Below are 20,743 nucleotides of genomic sequence, written 5' to 3'. Positions count from 1 at the left end.
CACCAGCCGTATTACGAGTTCCATAGGATATAATGGACTCGTAATACAGCTGGTGGTAAATCCGTCACTTTTGGGACGGATTAACACCTCCTCCAAAGTTAGAATAACCCCCATAGTAATGTGTTTTATATGTCCTAACAGTGAAATATTGCTAAATTTGTTTTTCACTGTTGCAAGGCCTGTCCCTCTCATAGGTTAACATGGGGGCTGCCTTTATATCTGATTAAAGTATAGATTTTATTTGGGAGCGGATGGACGTGTGAAGATTGGGGTCTCTGAGCTCACAATTTAAAAATACATCTTTTAGTAAAGTTGATTTTAAGATTGTGTGTTTGAAAATGCCACTTTTAGAAAGTGAGCATTTTTTTGCTTATACCATTTCTGAGACTCTGCCTGTTTGTGGATTCCCTGTATGGGTGAGTTTGACAGTTGGGCTGGTTGCACCTCACACTAGACAGTGACACAAAAGGAGCTGGGGAGTAGTCTGCATTTCCTGAAGATCCATCTGTGCTAGGAGGTGGGGGGGAGGAGTGTTCACTTACACCTGAAAGGGCTGTGCCTGTCCTCACACAATGCACTCTCCGACCCCCTGGTAAGTGTGTGGGGCCTGGCCTGGGCAAGGCAGGATTTCACATTAAAAAGAGACTTTACTTTGAAGTAGGCCTACTTCAAAGTAGAAATTGGGTATAAGAAGGGCACCCAAAACCACAGACTTTAGAACACTTCTGGAAACAAGAGGAGCCTCTGCCTGGGGAAGAGCTGAAGATCTGAGGACGAAGAGCTGCCCTGCCTGTGACTGTGCTTTGTGGAGCTATCCTGCAGTTGCTGCTTTTGCCAGAGTACGAGGGCAAAGACTGGACTTTGTGTGCCTTCCATCTTGTGAAGAAATCTCCAAGGGCTTGATTTAGAGCTTGCCTCCTGTTGTTTGAAGTCTCAGGGACAGCAAAGACTTCTCTTTGCCAGCACCTGGAGTCTCTGGAGAGACTCCTGCTCTAACAAGTGGTGCCCTATCCAGCCCCTGGGCCCTTAAAAGGAAAGCTGGTGGAAATCCAGGGAAATCGACTTCGGACGACTTCGGACTGACACCGCTGCTGAATCCGGTGATGCCGTCTGCAACCAACTCCGTGATCTTTGCTGGAACGTGACGACCTTGGCAGCCTGCTGAAGTCTGCAACTCCGTGGAAGTCGCTGCACCACATTGTGACCGACGCCGCTCGAAGTGCGCGGATTCAACATTTCGCACAGACGCCGCGATCCCCGACTTCGTGCATCGACTTGTTCTCACTCTTCACCAAAGGTACTGTACTTGGGTGTCTACGCGACTCCGTGTCCGGCACGGATGGTGTCGGCTTGTTGGGAACGACTCCGTCACACGCCATGTTAACACCTCATCAAAGAATTTTGGGTTTCTAAGCGCTATTTTTGAGTTTAATCTTCACAAATTCATAACTTGACTTGTGTATGTCGGATGTTTGTCATTTTGGTCTTGTTTTGTTTAGATAAATATTTCCTATTTTTCTAAACTGGTGTTGTGTCATTTTGTAGTGTTTTCATTAAGTTACTGTATGTGTTGGTATAAATGCTTTACACCCAGCACTCTGAAGTTAAGCCTACTGCTCTGCCAAGCTGCCAAGGGGGTAAGCAGGGGTTAGCTGAGGGAGATTCTCTTTTACCTTGACTAGAGTGAGGGCCCTTGCTTGAACAGAGGGTAATCTGACTGTCAACCAAAGACCCCATTTCTAACATGCATGCATTGCATCACTTTGCAAATATGGTGTGGCATTATTGGCCTTCTAAAGCCACATTAGAGAAAAAAATGACAATAATGTGGCATTCGAATTGTGCTAGGGGCTCTTAAATATGCCCATTGTAGCTTAAGATGGCTCTAAAGAAAGTTGGTCCCAAGAAAGTGGGCAGTGAGAAGAAGCAACTTTCCAACATTGGCCTGCCAACCTCAACCCTTTTCAGGATATATGTACCTGCCACACAGGCCTCTAGGGTGCAACCTGGGAGCAGCACTCCCGCATCAACAGCACCACCCCGACCTAAGCCCAAGGCCCTGACTGTCAGTGAGGCAGCCACTGCAATCATGGCGATGCTGACAAGCAGTGACGTTGGATTGGATTTGTCCCTTTCACAAAGAAGTACCCAATCATTTCAGGTAACAGAGTAAAGTATACAGAGTCCGCAGCTAGCAATAGTAGATCTTCCCGAAGGTGGAGCAGAACAGGAGGTCAAGCTTCCTGCCAAGCAAGAACCTCCTATTTTAGAATTAATGCCTCCCAGATCTCCAGCAAAAAATGAAAGGGCACTGCTCCACCATCTTCTCCAAGCACCACTTCTGATGACAATAATAGGGACATGGAGTAACCCGGCAGAGTCCAGGAGACTCCAGGAGAGGCAAGTGAAAGAAAAGTCCTAGAAAGCTCTAGAATCATGGGACGGGATGATGGTGAGGAAGATGATGAAGAAGAGCTGTCATTGTGGAAAATGGCACAGATGAGTCCGACATTCAACCTTCTCTGAGGTATGTGGCATAGGCAGTAACGCCAGCTCCCATACTTGTAAGGCTCCAGCAGAGACCTGCACCAACCCCTACCTCAGTAGAAGTATGCACTGCAGAGAGGCAATCAACACAACGACCAGCTTCCAGTTCTTCTTTCTTCGGCTTTTGCAATGGCCCAATAAGAAAGTTCTTTGCCCCAGTTTGGGACTTATTTACAATTATCAAGCAGGAGGACAACATTGCGATATGTTCCATTTTCCACCCCAGTGTTCATCGAGGTAAGCCTGGTTCACATAATGGTGCTTGAGGCCAGACGACCCATATGAAAAAACACCACGCAAGTCAGTGGGAGAAGCACCTTAAAAGAAGTTGCTGAACGTGATTGTGGTGGCAAAGGTGAGGAGAGCCAGAAAACATTATCTACAACTGGTCAAATCATAGTGGAAGGTGAGGAAGAATAGGGTGACATCATCACACAAAGCAGCTCTGTCCCCAGCAGTGCACCGTTGTCACCCGCCTCAGCGACCTTACAATGTCCCAGGAAGACTCAGAGTCAGATGGAGACACCATGGCATATGGTGACTGCACCACAAAGCACCTTGAGTCTATCACCACCTACATCTCAAAAGTCAACTGCGTCAGTGGACTCACTAAAAGAAGAAAATCCAGACTACAATCATGAGTATGTTTAGGCAGGAATGGCCATATGACTTCACCTAATAGCCCGTTTGTGCAATGGAAAGCTGGCAAAAACTTTAGCACTGGACTCTCTCCCTTTTTCTTTTGTAGAAGGAGTGGGATTCTTAGGGGAATATTTAAGAGCCCCTAGCGCCTCCATTGGCGCTATATACTGCACCGTATTTACAACTTATTTACCACACTTTTTGTGGCTTAATGCCACCTTGTAAATAAGGCCCCTTCACATGCAGCACCTTGTGTAGAAGGGGCGTGCAATGGGTGTTTCTGTAGCATGCCACAGCAACACCCATTGCATTTTGATGCTCGCCCAGATTTACAAGTTTTCTCCTGGGGTGGGGTTAGCTGGACACAATGAGGAGAAATGCTTTCATTTCTCCTCATTCTTTGCTTGTTTTCTGATCTTTCTATGTGTGCTGCAGTCTGCATGGATATGGGTCAGCAGCCTTCTCCGCTGGTGAGTCAGAAAAAATGATGCACCACCGGTACAGGCCACTTGTAAATAGGGGCCTGGATTTGTTTCCATGGACAATGGAAGTAACATAGTCAAGGCCATGGTAGAGGGTGGCTACTTCAGGGTCCTGTGTTTTCGTACTGCCTTAACCTGGTTGTGTAACTCTTTCCCAAAAAAAGACATAGTCAGCAACAAACTGTCCACCTGTGGATTAATCAGCATGGTAACAGATTACCAGTTAAAGCACTGATACAGGAGTTGCCAACACATTGGAACTCAACCTATTATATGTTGCAAAGTCTGTTTGAGCAGTACAGACAGATCAAGGACTATGATGGTCATTATGAGTTCCGTGGACGGTTTTTACCGTCCACCAAACTTCCAACAGGGAGGTTGCCGCCACACAGGCTACCTCCCCGCCAGCCCCATTAAGAGTTTTCTGCTAGGTCAGCGGAAAGAAACCTGAGTTTCCACCCACTGGCTCAGCGAGGAACAGGTTACAGCATTGTCTCAGGTTCGTATTGAGAGGGAGGCAATGCTGGCCCCACCACCACCCTCGCAATGTTTACTGTCTGCAATGCCACATGCAGGGGCAGTGCAGAGGCCTTCCTGGGGTGACCTGCACCCTCTCTCCACCACCATTTTCATGGCGGTGGTACCACCATGAAGCTGCTGGCAGAGAAGGGTGTCATAATCCCCAGGACAGCGCTGCCTGCAGTGCTGCACTGGTGGATTAGGACTGCCACCACCTCCAGACCGCCTGTGTGAGAAAACAGGGCTGATTGCAGAGGCCCACTAACTTTTTGCCCCCATTTTCCACTTTTTGCTGGTGTTTTCCCGACTCTGATAGTGTCCTGGGTACTGCTAACCAGTCCCAGGAACTGTGCTCTGTGTAAAATCAGTATGCAAATTAGGCTAATTATAATTGTCTAAGTCAACCTGCCTATAAGTCCCTAGTATGTGGTAGGGCATGTAGGTTTAGGGACCCCAGCATAGGTAGTGCACCCATAGGTGCACTGCTGAGGTGCCCAGTGTCATTTTAAAGGCAGGCCTGCCTTGCTGGCTGCTTTTAAATTAAAGTTATATGCAAATTCGACGTTGGAATTAAAAGTAGTTCCAAAGTCTTAAACTACCTTATTTTTACATACACGTCACCCCTAAGGTGTTCCCTATGTGCCCCTAGGGCTGGGTGCCATGTAACTATAAGCAGGGACCTTATAAAAGTAGTTTTATAAACCCTGGTGAGGTAAAAACAGCCAAATTTGTCTTCCCCTCATTGTAGTGAATGACCTTCATAGGTTAGAATGGGGAGACTTTATTTTAATTTTAAAAGTCCCCTTAAGTGACAGATACAAAGAGTTTAGTATCAAATTAATTGGTATAATAAATCCCACAGCTTCCAGTTGTGAGATTTATTATAACTTGTTCAGGTAAAGAGTTTTAAACTTTACCTGAAAAGTTGTCAGTTTCAGCCCTGCATTGTTTTTACTGCTGTGCTCTGATTGGCCAGCCTCTGGCAGCCTGGCCAGGCTGCATTGATGAGGTGTGAAGTGGCCTGACTTCACACAAAGAGATGTGCCTATGGGAGGGGATCTCCCCTCAGCAGATGGTGAGGCAGGAAGGGGGAGGGCTGCCAAACTGGTCTTCAAAGGCAGAAAAGGACATTTGGAGCAACCCAGCAACACCACCACATCCTGCAACCCCAGACAACTAGGTGCCCCTTGATTAGATTAGGAGAGGGCAGGAGAGGGGTGTGTTTATGATTTTTAGCCACACCAGTAGGTGATCTCAGCCAGATGTAACTTCCAAAAATCACTTTCAGCCATGATGGAGTTTTGAGGAATGTTGTCTCCTGGGATTGATTTGTGCCACACTTCCCAGGAAGTGGTCATCACAGGGGGAAGGACACTGCACCAGATTGGAGAATCAGGACCCCCCCTATTTTTCACCCAGGACCAAGGATAAAACTGGCAGACCTGCACCCACACCTCAGTTCCCTAACAGATCTCTACGGGGAAGAACTACAGAAGAAGAAGGACTGCCCTGCTGGACCCCTGGCCTGCACCTGGAACCTGCACTCAGAAGGACTGCACACTTGGGCTTCACCACAAGAAGGACTTTGCCTGGCTTCAACTGGTTCAAGGAGGGACTCCCTGTTTGCTACAGGTGAAAAATTGCTAACCAGAGTCCCCTGCACCAACTCCTGAAGAAATCAACCAGCTGACTACTGCCCAGTGGCCAAAAAGGAGTTTGCGCCAGGTGCATTCTGAGAGTTGTAGTCCACACCCCCAAGGATCATCTCAGAGCTTCTGGGACCTTGGGGTGAGCTGTGGACCCCTGAAGAACCTTAAAAGAACATCTGGGAGAAGACCCAGAAGTTTGGAGAAGTTTGGAGAACTTTCGAAAAAAAGCTCCATAGAGGGACCGACCCGCCGCTGCAACTCTAGCCGGCTTGCCTCAACCGCGACCCGGCCTGATTTGCAGGTTCATCCTGGTGAAGAAAATCTCCAAAGAGACTAAGTCCAAACGTACAAGTTTGACCGGGACCTCCCTGCCAGCGTATCCGAGGAGGGCTCCAAGGATGTCAGATCAAGATCCAGGTTTACCCCGGTCGAAGGATTTTCACCTCGGAAAAAATGATTAAGTGCTAAGGTAAACTTTTGACTGAGGCCTCCTGCGGCCTGTAGCCAAGCCGAGCTCCATCGCGGTTGGCCTTAAACTTTGACTTTGTCCCGGTCGAGGTGCAACCAAATGACCCGATTGGCGCTTTTTGTTTCTAGGCGCTAAAAAAACAATAATTCTTTAAAAATTCACATCTCCGGTTCCCCTTTTCCGATTTTATTAGTTTTTGTGTCATTTCAAAGATACAAATATAATATATTTTTATAAATTAGTTTTGGATTTTTAAACTGTTTCCTGTGTTTTATTTAATTACTGTTTTGTGATATTTGAAGGCTTTACACTCTGTCTCCTAAGTTAAGCCTTGAGGCTCGTTGCCAAGCTACCAAGGGTTGAGCTGGGTTTAATTTACTGAGACCTAACTGGACCTAAGTGGAGGTTAGTGGCTTATTGCTAAGTGTCGGTATTTACATGCCCTTACCAATAACCCATTTTCCAACAGCCGGGATCTCCGATCCTAGCAGAGCTGGCAGTTCCCTGGTGGCCCGACCGCCAGGGTTGTAATGTGGTGCTCAACAGCCGCATTGGCGGTGGTCTGACCACCATCTACGAGTCTGGCAGTCCAGTGATCGCCAGACTTGTAATGACCCCCTATGTCATTGTAAGAGGAGGGGATTCAATTGGGAACATTTTGACCATGGATGCAGACAAATGAGGCCTAGTCAAATGCCTGACACAGACGCTGCTCCCTTTTGAGGTTTTCACACAGTATCATGGGCCAATCTATCCCATTGTTGCATCTGCCACAGGACCAGCTAAAGAAGGTATATGAAACGTTTACACTTGGAGGTGTGAACAAAAACCCAGCAGCTCAAGCCTAAGTGGAGACCCTAAGCTATCTCTTGACTTATAATGGAAGTCTGCTAAATGACATATCTCATCCAAAGCATATATCTGTGCCAGCCTACTTGATCCAGGCTACAAAAAAAATATTTCCTCTTTCTTTCCTTTATCTGAAGGGGATGTTTCATAATAGAAGAGTTTGTTTCTTGAGCAAGCATGAGAACTGGAACATGAATGGCTGGAACTTAAAATCCCACTCTGCAGTTCTGGGGGGCCGCCTTCAACTTTCAGAGCGGGCAGTCTAGTCTCACAGCAGCCAAAACAAGCAACAAGAACACACGCAACAACAGCATCAGCAGAATCAGACCCAACCTGCAATGGCTTGGTTTCAAGTGGTAGGTCTTAAGTCCAGTGCAGAGGCGAAGACAAAAGAGGTCGAGCAAGTGGCAGCACCAGTGATACTTCAGAGGATGTTCCAGGAGTATCTGGATGATCCCAAAAAGGTGAACATGGATTAAAAACCCATTTGTGTATTGGTATTGGAATATCCGCCAATGGCCAGAATTGATCAGACAGGAAATATACTATCTGACTTATCCTGTAGCAAGTGTGTTGGTTGAACATGTGTTCAGTGCAGCTGGTGCAGTTGTTACAGTGAGAAGGACCAGTTTCTCATCTCAAACCTTGTAAAGATTAACCATGATCACAATGAACCACCATTTTATACCACCTGATTACACTGTTCCCCAAACACCACAGGAAGAGGAAGAGGGTGATTGGTCAGGATCAAGTTTGTTTGCTGACCAACTTCTGGGTCAACCTCCTGAGTTTGAGGCAAACTCTACTTCCATGCCAATGCCACTATAGAACTTTTTAATTATGTCTTGTTGAACTTCTTTCTTTCTTTGCACTTGCTTGGATTGGAAGAGGTAACTATTAACTATTGCACCAATGAGTGGTGATATAATGAGTGATTGTGAGTGATGATTGATGATCGATGTGATGGCTGAGAGTGAGCGAGGGAGTTCAATACATTTGTAGGCTAGGTTCTAATGATTTGCAATGTTTGGGGGCTGATGTATGATCATTTTCTCCTGAAAGTTATTGGTCTTTCAAACTTGCAGGCTACACTCCTTTTTTCTGGTACCTCAGACCAGACCAGTCACTTTAGTTACTAAACAGTTTTGTTTCTCTATTTGTTCTTCAACAAAAGTGCAATTGACTACACAGGTCTGCATCACTCGTTTTGGGACTGGGATGGAGTTCCTTAAAATCAGGAGGAGGAGGATGGAAAGACTCAGGGTGAGACTACCTCGCCAGCTAGAAAGACCAAGTGATCAACTTCAAAGAGAAACCATGAGGATGGTGAACAGTACTTACTCAGCTCTGAAGACTAGAGAGAGGTGAGTCGATTTGGGAAATACTGCGTATTTGCTGCATTGCTGGCTCAATCTTGAAACCCCTCTTTATGTTCTTGATCTGCCTCTTAATCTTCTTGTTACAATCCTTACTCCTCATGAAACTTACCTTGCTTCCTTTTGTCTTTCTCCTTTTCTCTATAATACAGTTACTGTGTTTTTCAATAAGCAGGCCTTCTCCTAGTCCTCTATGTGCAAAACTTGGTGAAAGCTCAAGACTCCAGATTACCTACCAGACAAGTTCAGCCAGGCACCCAAGAGTGATGGACATTCCAAGAAGAATGGAGATGCACCACCCAATTTGGCAATACAGTATCATTTTACTTTTAACAATCATAATTTTTAGAACTAGTTGGGTTAACTTCAATCCTCCATAATTTGTATTTTTCAAACCTTGAAGACATAACATTTATTAAGTGTAAGGCAGGATTTAGAAGGCCCTTGCACTCCTTATGTCAGGTAGGATATGTGCAAGGGGGGTGTTCCCACGCAGGTAGGCCACAGAAAATGGCACAGTGAAATCTACAATATTTCAATATAACATTTTTTCCATCATTTTTAACACCTGTTCAGGGCAGGGTTTAAAGTGAGGGGTCCATAATAACCTATGGGCTTCCCTAGTGCTTTGCTCTATGGCGCTACTCCAGCAAAGTATGGCGCTACTCCAGCAAAGTGCCACTATCGCATCATGAAATATGGTGGATTTATGGAAACAAACATCATAGTGCACTATATTGTTAATACAGCACAACCAATTTAATGGTAGGTGGGGCACAGTGGCACAATAAAAGTGGCACACGGGACTGATCCAGCACTTTCTCATAGATCTGGCCCATACTATCTTGGGTCTCTCTGGGGCAAAAGGACTTTTTCCAATTTATTTAACTGAACAGTGTCATACTTAACCCTTCATTGTTCCCTTCTGCACAGATTGATGATCGTGTGTCACTCAGTGCCCCAATTAATATTATCATGGTTTCTTTTGTGCAAAGTTTGCCTTTGTCACACCTTTTCCTTAAATCCCCTTCCCAATAATTCATCGAGCCCCCTTACCCTCTTCCCCCCTGCTTTGTGATTTATTGAGGTGTGACTTAATTTTACACCATAAATGGATCATACACATGCTGTGGAAGATGTGGTAAAAGTGACACAAACTCACTCCATGACCTTCGATCACCTGAGCAATATTCCACACTGGCCACATCAACATCATCATTAAAGCCTGTTGTGTTGTGTGTTGCATAAACACTTACCCTTGTCCAACCACTCTTGACTCCCAGCCCACTTCTCCTGACTCTATGATTTAATTTACTAAGTTTAGTTTTTAAATGCTAGCTTCCCACTATTGTTCAGAAGAAGTTGATATTGCTAGCTTTTATTATCAAATCACTTCTTTGTCATGTGTCAAATACTGTCATTATAGTAGTCTGGTCTCAGTCTTCCAAAAGGTATGATATAATATGACCCACTAATTCTTTGTTTTCTTTCATTCTAGGTGACATTGATGGATAACCCTTTGATTAATCCTGCAGTTGGAGTTCGCATATGGGTTCCATGAAATCACACTAGCCTGCTACTGCTACTACCTACTACCCCCTTAAGATGCCACCTTGGGAAAAAAACTGCAGTAAGAGGACACCCTCAATCAATCCATTCAGGTAAGAGAACAACTATGGATCAAAGTTAACTTGTTTAGTTAGAAATTAACATCTACTAAAGAAGATTTTGTCTTACTTGTCTATGTGTATCTAGGTTTTTGTAGGCAAAAAATGCAATGACAATTATCCCCTAGTGATCAATGTAGTTGCAAAGGGCAATAGAGCAAGGGTATAAGTAAATTACATACATTTTTGTTAGCAGATTTTAAAACCATGCTACACTAAAATTCAGCAGTGCAAACTAAAACACCAAAACAAACATTTGAGACATAAATCAATTAAAATAAATCATCTCCATTTTATTTTTAACAAGTACAAAAGCCACCATAGGCCCACCCCTCTCCTCAAACAAGTAGCCCCATCCCCAAAAAGTCCAACGAAAAGTCCAAAATGAAAACTTTTTGAAAACTCTTTCCCATCTCCCTCGCCAACCCCTCTGCCCACAAAAACTTTCTCTCCCACCAAAGCAAAAAATTGAAAAATAAATCAGAAGACAGTGTTCTCAATGCGGGTCCAGAGATCTCCAGGGTTGCCTTTATGTGTGCCACCCAGAGATCACAGCACACAAAGTGTTGCAGGACGTGGCATTGGAAATTGCATTCCGAGCACAATGGGGGGGAAGCAGTAGTAGAACGGGGACGTGTTGATGCCAGCTAGTGGCTGCAATGATGGTGCTGCTGGGAGGCTGGAGGTGCTGGCAGCCAGTTGTAGGAGCTAGGACTGGTGGGCATGGAGGGTGCTGCCTGGGCCCCATCCTCCTCTTCCTTCTGAAGGGCCATCAGCTGCCAATGATCATTGCAGATGCTCTCCAGCCTCTGGCGCCACAGCCAGGCTGCAAACAAAATAAAGTTTTCAAAAAGCCTCAGAAAACACACCAAAAAATGGCAAAAATGGAAAATACACAAACACAAGGTCACACAGTGATGTAACAAAGGAAAATGAGGGGTGGACGATTTAGAAAAGGGTGGGATTGAAAAGATTAAGATGAAATGTTAGGCCCAGCACCATTCACAGAGACAGGAAAAACAAAATGGCCACATCCATGCAAACCGGGTGGTGCAGTTTGCACGATATTTGCAATGCAAGAACACAAATCACCCTCCCAAAAGTGAAAAATGTAGCACAAATGATTGCACTGAGGAATTCCTCCCACTGGCAGAATTCCACAGATTTCACTGAGTTTTCAAAACACTTTGGAGAATTAAGCATGGTGGGACTCTGAAAACTACACTTACCCCTAGTTCTAGTGTACACCGACAATTCCATGGATGACAGTAAAACTGTGATTTGCATTCTGGTCGGCGATGATAGGGTTGTTTTTCATCTTGGTCCAGAAGCAGCAGCAAGGGAAGGACTAGAACAATCAGGCTCATGGTGGCAGGAAATAAAAATAAAAAAAAAAGGTAAGTTTCATGCTTTTGATCCTCCCAATCCACCAACTGAGGTGTGGAGGTTTGCCTGCCACAGTTATGTTGGCAGCAAGGAACATCATTATTGGCCCGGCAATAATTCTGGCTGACGTCCCACGCCAGCTGCTTTTGCATTTAGTACCGTTGACATGGTGAACATTCCTGATGGGGATGGTGATTCGATGACGGACTGTCGTCTATGGACTCTCCAACATCTAAATAGAGTGGGTAGACCATTAAGTTGGCGGCCAGGAAATCTGACGGAGAATCAACAGTGAGACTGATTCCACCAAGATCTGAATCAGGCTTGGATTCTGAAAAGAAAGGGCTTTTTGACCATTCAACCATCAGTGTACAGAGTGCTCTGAGTATGTTCATTATAAGGGCAACTTCAAATGTCCTAATAGGGCACAGTCTGCACATCAGTGGGCAGACACCTGGGTTAGCAAGTTTAGCACTCATGAGGAGGTAAATCCATCTAGTTTTGGGGAACAGAAAGAGGTTACCCTAGTGTCTGTGGGGAATAGAGGGATGGTGCCAAAACCTCACATGCCTGCAAATACTTTTAAGTGCAGGCAGAGGGTCACCATTAGTGGGTAATGGGTAGAGGCCATGCAAGACACAGGAGACAGCTTGACAACTGTCAAGTGCCATCTGTTGTCTGCAGATCAGGTCCTCAGAACACATTCCACCAAGTCATAGTTTCTGACAACAGAGACATCCATCTACCGGTGTCTTTGGTTCTCTTTAAGTGGGGGGGTCTCAGGTCTTCCAAACATTGATGTGAGTCCTGCCATGCCTGTAGATTGCCTGCTAGGCAAAGGCAAGAGCACACTACTTGGATGGAGGTGGAGCTAAGGCCTCAATTGGAGATGATGGGATTGCCTGAATGGATTTGATTCATGGCTGCCCAAAAAAGGAGTCAAGGAGGTCTGGCACCTGAAACAGTGGCCCAGACAGCTGCCAAGGAGAATGGCAAGGGGGACAGGAAACTGGTCCCTGAAATTCCCACACTGGAAGTTGACGGGGTCCCAGAGAAGGAGGTCCCCAAGATAACTGGGGAAGACATTGCCACCCTCTGTAGCCTACCTGAGCTTGCTGGCTGTCAGACTGAGGGTGGGCCCACCAGGGAGGAATTCTGCCAAGTGCAGAAAGAGTGTCCCACTCTTAAGGGGGATCACCTAATCTACTGGGAGAAAAATCTCTCTTAAAGTGAGCTTAAGTTTCCTGGTACTAGGGTAGTATGTGTGCTGATGGTCCCCCAAATGTTTCCAGACCTTTCAACTTGGTCTGGCTCACAACATACCCCTGGCAGAATATTTAGAGCAAGACAATACCTTTCCCAGGCTTGCCCTGAATGAAGACAGACTCAGATGCATTCTTCAGGTCCTGTGCCATCTGCCATGCCAGTAGAAAATCAGGTAAAAGACCCAAAGCACCCCTTATCCCACTACCTATCATTGGCACCCCCTTTGAAAAGGTTGGCAACAACATCATTGGACCTATGGATTCCAAAGACAGCATAGGCCTCACTGGCTACTATAGAAGATTCACCAAGGGATATGGCATCATTGTTGCCTTTTAACCATGCTGACTTTGAAGAAGAATCCCAGATTGGTGATCTGGACAAGGGCTTGTGAGAAAGCCTTTGACTTGCTCAAAGAAGCAATGTGCATAGCTTCTGTGTTCAGGGCCTCTGATTTCTCCCAAGAATATATTGTGCAAATAGGTGCTTCAGTGAGTGCACAGGGTCAGTGTTAGCATAGCTGAATGAGGAGGGACTAGACCAACCGGTAGACTTCATCAGTGGGAGGTGTTGATGCGCACGATAATGAGGTATCTCTGAAAATAAATGATGCATTTTCATGTTGAAATGAAATTGCATCGCCACTGTTAGATTCCCACCATTGTGAACTCTTCATCATCCCCGGCATGAAAGTATTTGGTCCGGCAGGCCCTGTGACCTAGGCCTGGAGGTTAATGACTGACAGTTCACAGGTGGGATAACATTCAACCTTCAGGGAAGCACGCACACAGGACATCTTAGATTAAGATCCCACAGATAGGCAGCTACTCCGCAACAGTCCCAAGAGATTGACCCAATAAAGCATACATGGCCAGAGGGACATAGACATTTCAAAACAGCATAAAGTTGTCTGTCTCATGTAGCTAGGTACACCTAAACAAACTGTTTTCTGCTCTGCCAGACACCTCTTGTCTTTTGTTTTTTAAGGTAAAATCTCGTTCACGCAAAAGAGGTTACTTTCACAGGAACAGATATGGAGTACCTTTGAAAGAGAAGCTTTTGCTGTGGTTTTGGCACTGAAGTCGTTGAGACCATGCCTGTTTGGGACTAGCTTCCGGGTTCAGACAGACCACAGGCCCCTCAGATGGCTCATGCAGATGATGGGTGAAAATGGCAAACTTTTGAGGAGGTTCATCTCCCTACAGGGAATGGACTTTACAGTAGAGCATCGCCCAGGGACTGTCCAAGCCAATGCCGATGGTCTTTCCAGATTCTTCTGCCTTAGTAAAGAGAGCTCCCAAGGGGCTGGGTAGCTCTCCTTGCTTTCAGCTAAGGGACATATGTTAGATAGCCTTAGGGTAGCCTTACCATACTTTTTGCCTGCCTCCCATTTGTCTGACTTTGTTTTCGCTAGTTTGAGGACACTGCACACTTAGGCCCGTATTTATACTTTTTGACGCTAAACTGCGCTAACGCAGTTTAGCGTCAAAAAGTTTTGCGCTGGCTAACGCCATTCTGAAGCACCATGCGGGCGCCGTATTTATTGAATGGCGTTAGCCGGCGCTAGCAGACCGGCGCTGCCTGGTGTGCGTGGAAAAAAACCACGTACACCAGGCAGCGCCGGCGTTGGGGAAAATGGCGTTAGGGCGTCTTAAAATGGTGCAAGTCAGGTTGACGCCAAAAAATCGCCTCCACCCGATTTGCGCCATTTTTAACGACGCCCAGACGCCATTTACATGACTCCTGTCTTAGTAAAGACAGGAGTCATGCCCCCTTGCCCAATGGCCATGCCCAGGGGACTTATGTCCCCTGGGCATGGTCATTGGGCATTGAGGCATGTAGGGGGGCACAAATCAGTTCCCCCTATGCCAAAAAAAAATATAAAAAAAATAAAAAATTATACTTACCTGAACTTACCTGAATGTCCCTGGGATGGGTCCCTCCATCCTTGGGTGTCCTCCTGGGGTGGGCAAGGGTGGCAGGGGGGGTCCCTGGGGGCATGGGAGGGCAGCTGTGGGCTCATTTTGAGCCCACAGGGCCCTTAACGCCTGCCCTGACCCAGGCGCTAAAATCCGGCGCAAATGCGGGATTTTTTGCCCCACCCACTCCCGGGCGTGATTTTTGCCCGGGAGTATAAATACGACGCATTTGCGTCGCAGTCATTTTTTTAGACGGGAACGCCTACCTTGCATCTCATTAACGCAAGGAAGGCGTTCACGCAAAAAAATGACGCTCTTTCCTCATACTTTGGCGCTAGACGCGTCTAACGCCAAAGTATAAATATGGCGTTAGTTTTGCGCCGAATTTGCGTCGAAAAAAACGACGCAAATTCGGCGCAAACGGAGTATAAATATGCCCCTTAACCACTGCTGACCTATGCAAAAGTGCTTATGACTCTCCCCTAAATGTGGTATTATGTACTAATACTCAATTGACATATTTAATTTACTTGTGAGTCCCTAGAAGAGTGCACTACCTGTGCCCAGGGCCTATAAACTTAATGCTTCTGGTGGGTTTGCAGCACTGGTGATGCCACCCACATAAGCAGCCCCTTAACCATGTCCCATGCCTGCCATTGCAAAGCCTGTGTGTGCCGTTTCACCGCCACCTTGACTTGGAATTAAAAATCCCTTGCCAAGTATTAAACTCCCCTATTATTACGTATGTCACCCCTAAGGTAGGCCCTATGTGACCCACCGGGAAGGGTGCAGTGTATCTAAAAGGCAGGACATGGACTTTTAAGTTTGACATGTGCTGAGAGTGAAAAACTCTGAATGTCGTTTTTCACTAATGTGAGGGATACTGCTCTCATAGGCCAGCATTGGGAATACCCTAATGTACTTTTAAGTGGTAATTCCTAAAGAGGAAGGACTAGCTGAATCATGTTTGAAGGACTAGCTGAATCATGTTTCAGAGACGTTGTAATGATAAATCCTCTTTACTGGTAAGGTCGGATTTAACATCACTATTTTAGAAGTGGCACTTTTAGAAAGTGTAAATTTCTCTGAAGGACTGTTGTGCTGCTCAAGGGACTGGACTGTTTTTCTGGAAGGACTGCTGCCTGCTTGTTATCTTGTTGCCTGATGCTCCCTTACTCTGATGAAAGAAACCTACCTTTCCTTTAAACTGATCTCCAAGGGCTTGCTAGCTTGCCCCCATTCTCCAATTCCCCAGAGTCTCAGGGCCATCAAAGACTTCGAAGTACACAGTGGAACTCCACTGTACGAGCAATCTTTCATCGTCCTGCATCTACATTAGCCCTGAGCTGGCACAGCAGCTTGTGCAGTTCAACTCTGAGCGTTTCGCTGGGATCGAGCTCTGACAACTCCGCTCTTACCCAGTGAGACTGAGAGATCGAATACATCACCACAAGAACGCCTCTGACTTCTGTGATCCTCGGTGCTGCAGCATCTAGAGAAGCCCTTTTGCTGTACAGCCCGCAGGTTTGCCTAGACAATGACAATCAGCTTGTCAGCACTGAACACCCATGTGAGGAACTCCTACACCAGGCACCGACATCAACCCAAGCAACGTAAGCCCCAGTGGCTCAAGAAAGGTACTGATTTTCCTGACTTCAAGCGAGAGGTCTATACACATGCTTGCACACTCACAGGCCACTAACTTTCCTGCACACGCTGGTCCTCCTAAATCCATGCAGATTCTCCGACAGGTGGTGGTTGCACCAAGCAGTCCCCGATTGGGATCAAGAGCACTTTGATTCCCTTGTGCATTAAGTATCATAACTGGAGGAAAATGTATTGGATTTATATCATTTTGTTGTTGCTTTACTAAGATCTTCTATTTTTCTAGCCTAACCTGCTGTGGAATAACTTTGTGGTGTTTTCACTGCATTATGGTATGAGTTATTGCACAAATACTTTACACATTGCCTTCTAAGTTAGGCCTGTCTGCTCAGTGGCAAGCTACACAAGGGTGAGCACACAATAATTTAGGTTGTCTTGTTACATACCCTGATTAGAATTGTGGTCCCTAATTGGACAGGGAACCAGCCAGAGACTGCAATTTATAACAAATATAATTCAGCTATTCAGACTGCCCAAAAAGCATTCGCTGCCCAGTCCACTTCAGAGGCTACTAACACACCCTGTGAGTTTTTTTAGGGTGATCAGCTCTTTTGTCCCAACTATTGCTACTAAAAATGTCCTTATTTTCTCAATGAAGCTTTGTGAAGGCCTCTCCAATTTATTCTATAGAAAAATTCAAGCAATATAAGATCAATTCTCATCTCACCTTTCAAGGAGCATCATCCCTTGCCTTTTCTGGCCCCCTTTTGTAAAGTTTTTTCCCAATATCCTTTGAGGAATCTAAACAGGACTTGCAAACTGCAAGTCTTGTTCTCCAATCATGCCCTGCCACCCAGCTATCCTAAAACGTGCTGCCCCTGTGGTGAACCCCTATCTGATTAGACTTCTCAATGACTCCTTGGACCAGGCATTTTTTCCCTCTTGTGCGAAACAAGCTCTCTTGCTCCCCTTGCTCAAGAAGCCAACAAGAAGCCGACCCTAAGGTTCTTGGTAACTTTAGACGTATCTACTTCTTTTCATGCTCACTAAACTTCTGGAGAAAAACGTGACTAGGCAGTTCACACACTTTTTGGAGTCTAACCATCTGCTCCATGACTCGTGATCAGGATTTTGTACTGGGTGCAGCACTGAGACGACCCTGCTTGAAGTCAAGAAAACAAATTTCAATTTAAACACCTCAGTAATGGTAATGCTCTTGGATCTTTCCTCAGCCTTTGATATGTACTCTCACGCTATTTTGCTTGAGAGACTCAAAAAGATTGGTATCAGAGACAAAGCCCTGCTCTGGCTTAAATCCTTCATTAACAAGCGTACTCAGGTGTTTTTTTCTTCCTCTCTTTACATCTCTGGCTAAACCCCTAGATTGCAGAGACCCTTATGGTTCAGCTCTTGGCCCCACCCTTTTTAATATATACTTCAAACCCCTGGCTAACATTGTCGAGTCCCGGGGAGGAATAAGTTGTATCCTCTGTGGATGACACTCAACACCTTCTGGCTTTCCAGGAAAATGCACCAACATCCTTGAGCTCTTTCAAGCCCTGTCTTAAATCAGTCGCGGACTGGAAGAATGCTACCTGATTAAAGCTCAACTCAAATAAGACAGATTCTTTGATTTAGCATCAAGTTCACCCCTGATTCCAGCATTTGGTGGCTGTTGAAAATGCCCCCTCTTCTGTCCCCGGTGACAAGAAAGCTGGGGGTGAAAATCGACACAGACCTCACCTTCAAGCCCCAGATTAAGACACTACGGCCCATATTTATGGGAAAATGATGGAGCGCAATGCTGCGCAAAAATTGGCAGCACAGCGCTCTGTCATTTTCACAACTCAGGGATGCACCATATTTAAGTGAATACGGCGTGCCCCTGTGTTGTCCCCTGCTCTGGCGCTAAATTTAGCTGCCAGTGCCAACGCAGGCATCCTTACACAATCGTGCATGGATGTCTGTGTTGAGGGGTGTGATTGTTTATGTGCAGGAAGGTGTGCCTTCCTGCACATGAACACTCACTAATGGTGTGTTGGCACTTCTCTGTGTGCCGCAGAATGCAGCACACACAGAAGTGCCAAAGCATCATTTTTAAATGATTGTTTATGTGCAGGAAAGGACATCTTCCTGCACATAAACAATCATTTCTGGCATTTTGCTCATTATATGCGTGATGCAAAATGCAGCACTCACACAAAAAGCAAATAACAAGGAGGAATAACAGTACTCTTCCTCTTTGTGCCTTGCTAACACCACCCCTGGGGGTGGTGTTAGATTTTGGCACTGCCTCCAGTTTACAAAATCTCATAAATCTGAGGCAGAGTCAAAATGCAATGGGTGTTGCTGTGGCATGCCCACAACAACAACCATTGCACTGCCCTTTGACGCAGATAACTACATTGGAGGGGCATATATTTACATATTTGTGGCGTTACACCTCCTTGTTAGTGGAGCAGAGGTTAGTGCCACTGAAGCGTCACATAAAGTGACGCTCCAGTGGCACTAGGGGCTGATAGATATGCCCCTACCTGCTTCCTACTTTTTCACTCAGAGGTCCCGAAGAAGGATGCTGCACCTCACCCTTGTGGGATATCGTAAAATGATTGTTCATTCCTTGAATACCTCTAAGCTGGACTTCTCCAATAGTTTGTGTCAAGGGCTCCCAGCCTTTCTTATTCAGCATCTCCAAATCATTCAGAACGCTGCTGCCTGGCTGATTCTTAAAATTTCATCCTGGGCTTCTATCAAGACATTTACGCCCTCTACACTGTCTTCCAATGAATAAAAGGATCCAGTTAAGGCACTTACCTTTTCCTTTAGGTTATACAACCACAAGGGGCCTCTCTATCTTAGACGTGGCTTCAAGTCTTACATTCAGGTGAGATCCAATGAGATCAAACTTTTTCAGCTCCCCCATTAAACATGGCCGGAAGAGAAGGTAGATCTTGCGATTTTCCTGGTGACCAGGTTGTGGTGTTTGTGTTCTCTTTTTCTAAAAAGCAGCCCATCAGAAACTATTTTACAAAAGGGGGACAAAAACCCTACTCTTTAATTCCTGCATTTACATCACTTAATACTATGGCCCATATTTATACTTTTTGACGCACACCTGCGCCAACGCAGTTGTGCGTCAAAAATTTTACCGCCGGCTAACGCCATTCCAACGCGCCATGCGGGCGCCTTATTTATGGAATGATGTTATCCGGCTGGTGTACTGAAATGAAAAAAATGACTCACACCAGGCAGCGCCGGCGTATTGGAAAATGGGGGTTGTGCGTCAAAAAATGGGGCAAGTCAGGTCTGAGGCAAAATTCAGGCCTCAAACTGGATTTGCGCCATTTTTTTTGACACCCAACCTCCATTGACATGACTCCTGTCTTAGCAAAGACAGAAGTCATGCCCCCTTGCCCAATGGCCAGGCCCAGGGGACTTATGTCCTCTGGGCATGGTCATTGGGCATAGTGGCATGTAGGGGGGCCCAAATCAGGCCCCCCTATGCCACAAAACAATTCGGAAAAAATACTTACCCGAACTTACCTTTCCTTCCCTGGGATGGGTCCCTCCATCCTTGGGTATCCTCCTGGGGTGGGCAAGGGTGGCAGGGGGTGTCCCTGGGGGCAGGGGAGGGCACCTCTGGGCTCCTTCCGAGCCCACAGGTCCCTTTACACCTGCCTTGACCCAGGTGTTAAAAAACGGCGCCCATCAGGCTGTGCGTTGTTTTTTAAGGCCCACCCCCTCCTGTGCGTCAAAATGACATCAGAGTATAAATATGGGGCACAAGCCTTAAAGTCATTTTTGGAAGGGAACGCCTACCTTGCATATAATTAACGCAAGCCTGGTTCCCCCTTCCAAAAAATGACGCACATGGTGGAATTTTGATGCCCGCGGGGTCGGACGTCAAAGTATAAATATGGGGCAGGGTTTGCGCCGATTGTGCGTCAAAATTTTTGATGCACATTCGGCGCAAACAGAGTATAAATATGCCCCTATGTTTCTTATGGTTTTTGTGGGTGATCCCTTCCGCTAGTGCCAGGTTTCCTCCTTGGAGGTAGCTGTGTGCTTTAAAATGAATTGTATTGTATTGTATTGTAAGCTGCCTCCCCTTCCAGAAGACCAGTGAAAAATGATAGCTGGCTGTAACGTGGAAGGGAACTGGACTACACTTCCCACAATGCACTGGACCACCTTTTTGTCCGCAACCCCTTGGAGGGTCTGATGACCAGTGCTTCTTCAGATCTGGTGAGTACTTTCTACCTATGGTAGGTAGGGGACTAGTGACACTAGTCCAGGGGAAGTTGGTCTTGCCTTTGTCTCACAAAGGGTTCCCTCTTGTTGGGGGAAGCAGTCTTTGGTCCAGGACAAGC

Source organism: Pleurodeles waltl, chromosome 3_1 (genome assembly GCF_031143425.1).
Source record: "Pleurodeles waltl isolate 20211129_DDA chromosome 3_1, aPleWal1.hap1.20221129, whole genome shotgun sequence".
In the NCBI taxonomy this organism is placed as follows: Eukaryota; Metazoa; Chordata; class Amphibia; order Caudata; family Salamandridae; genus Pleurodeles; species Pleurodeles waltl.
Note: the sequence above shows the minus strand (reverse complement) of the source record.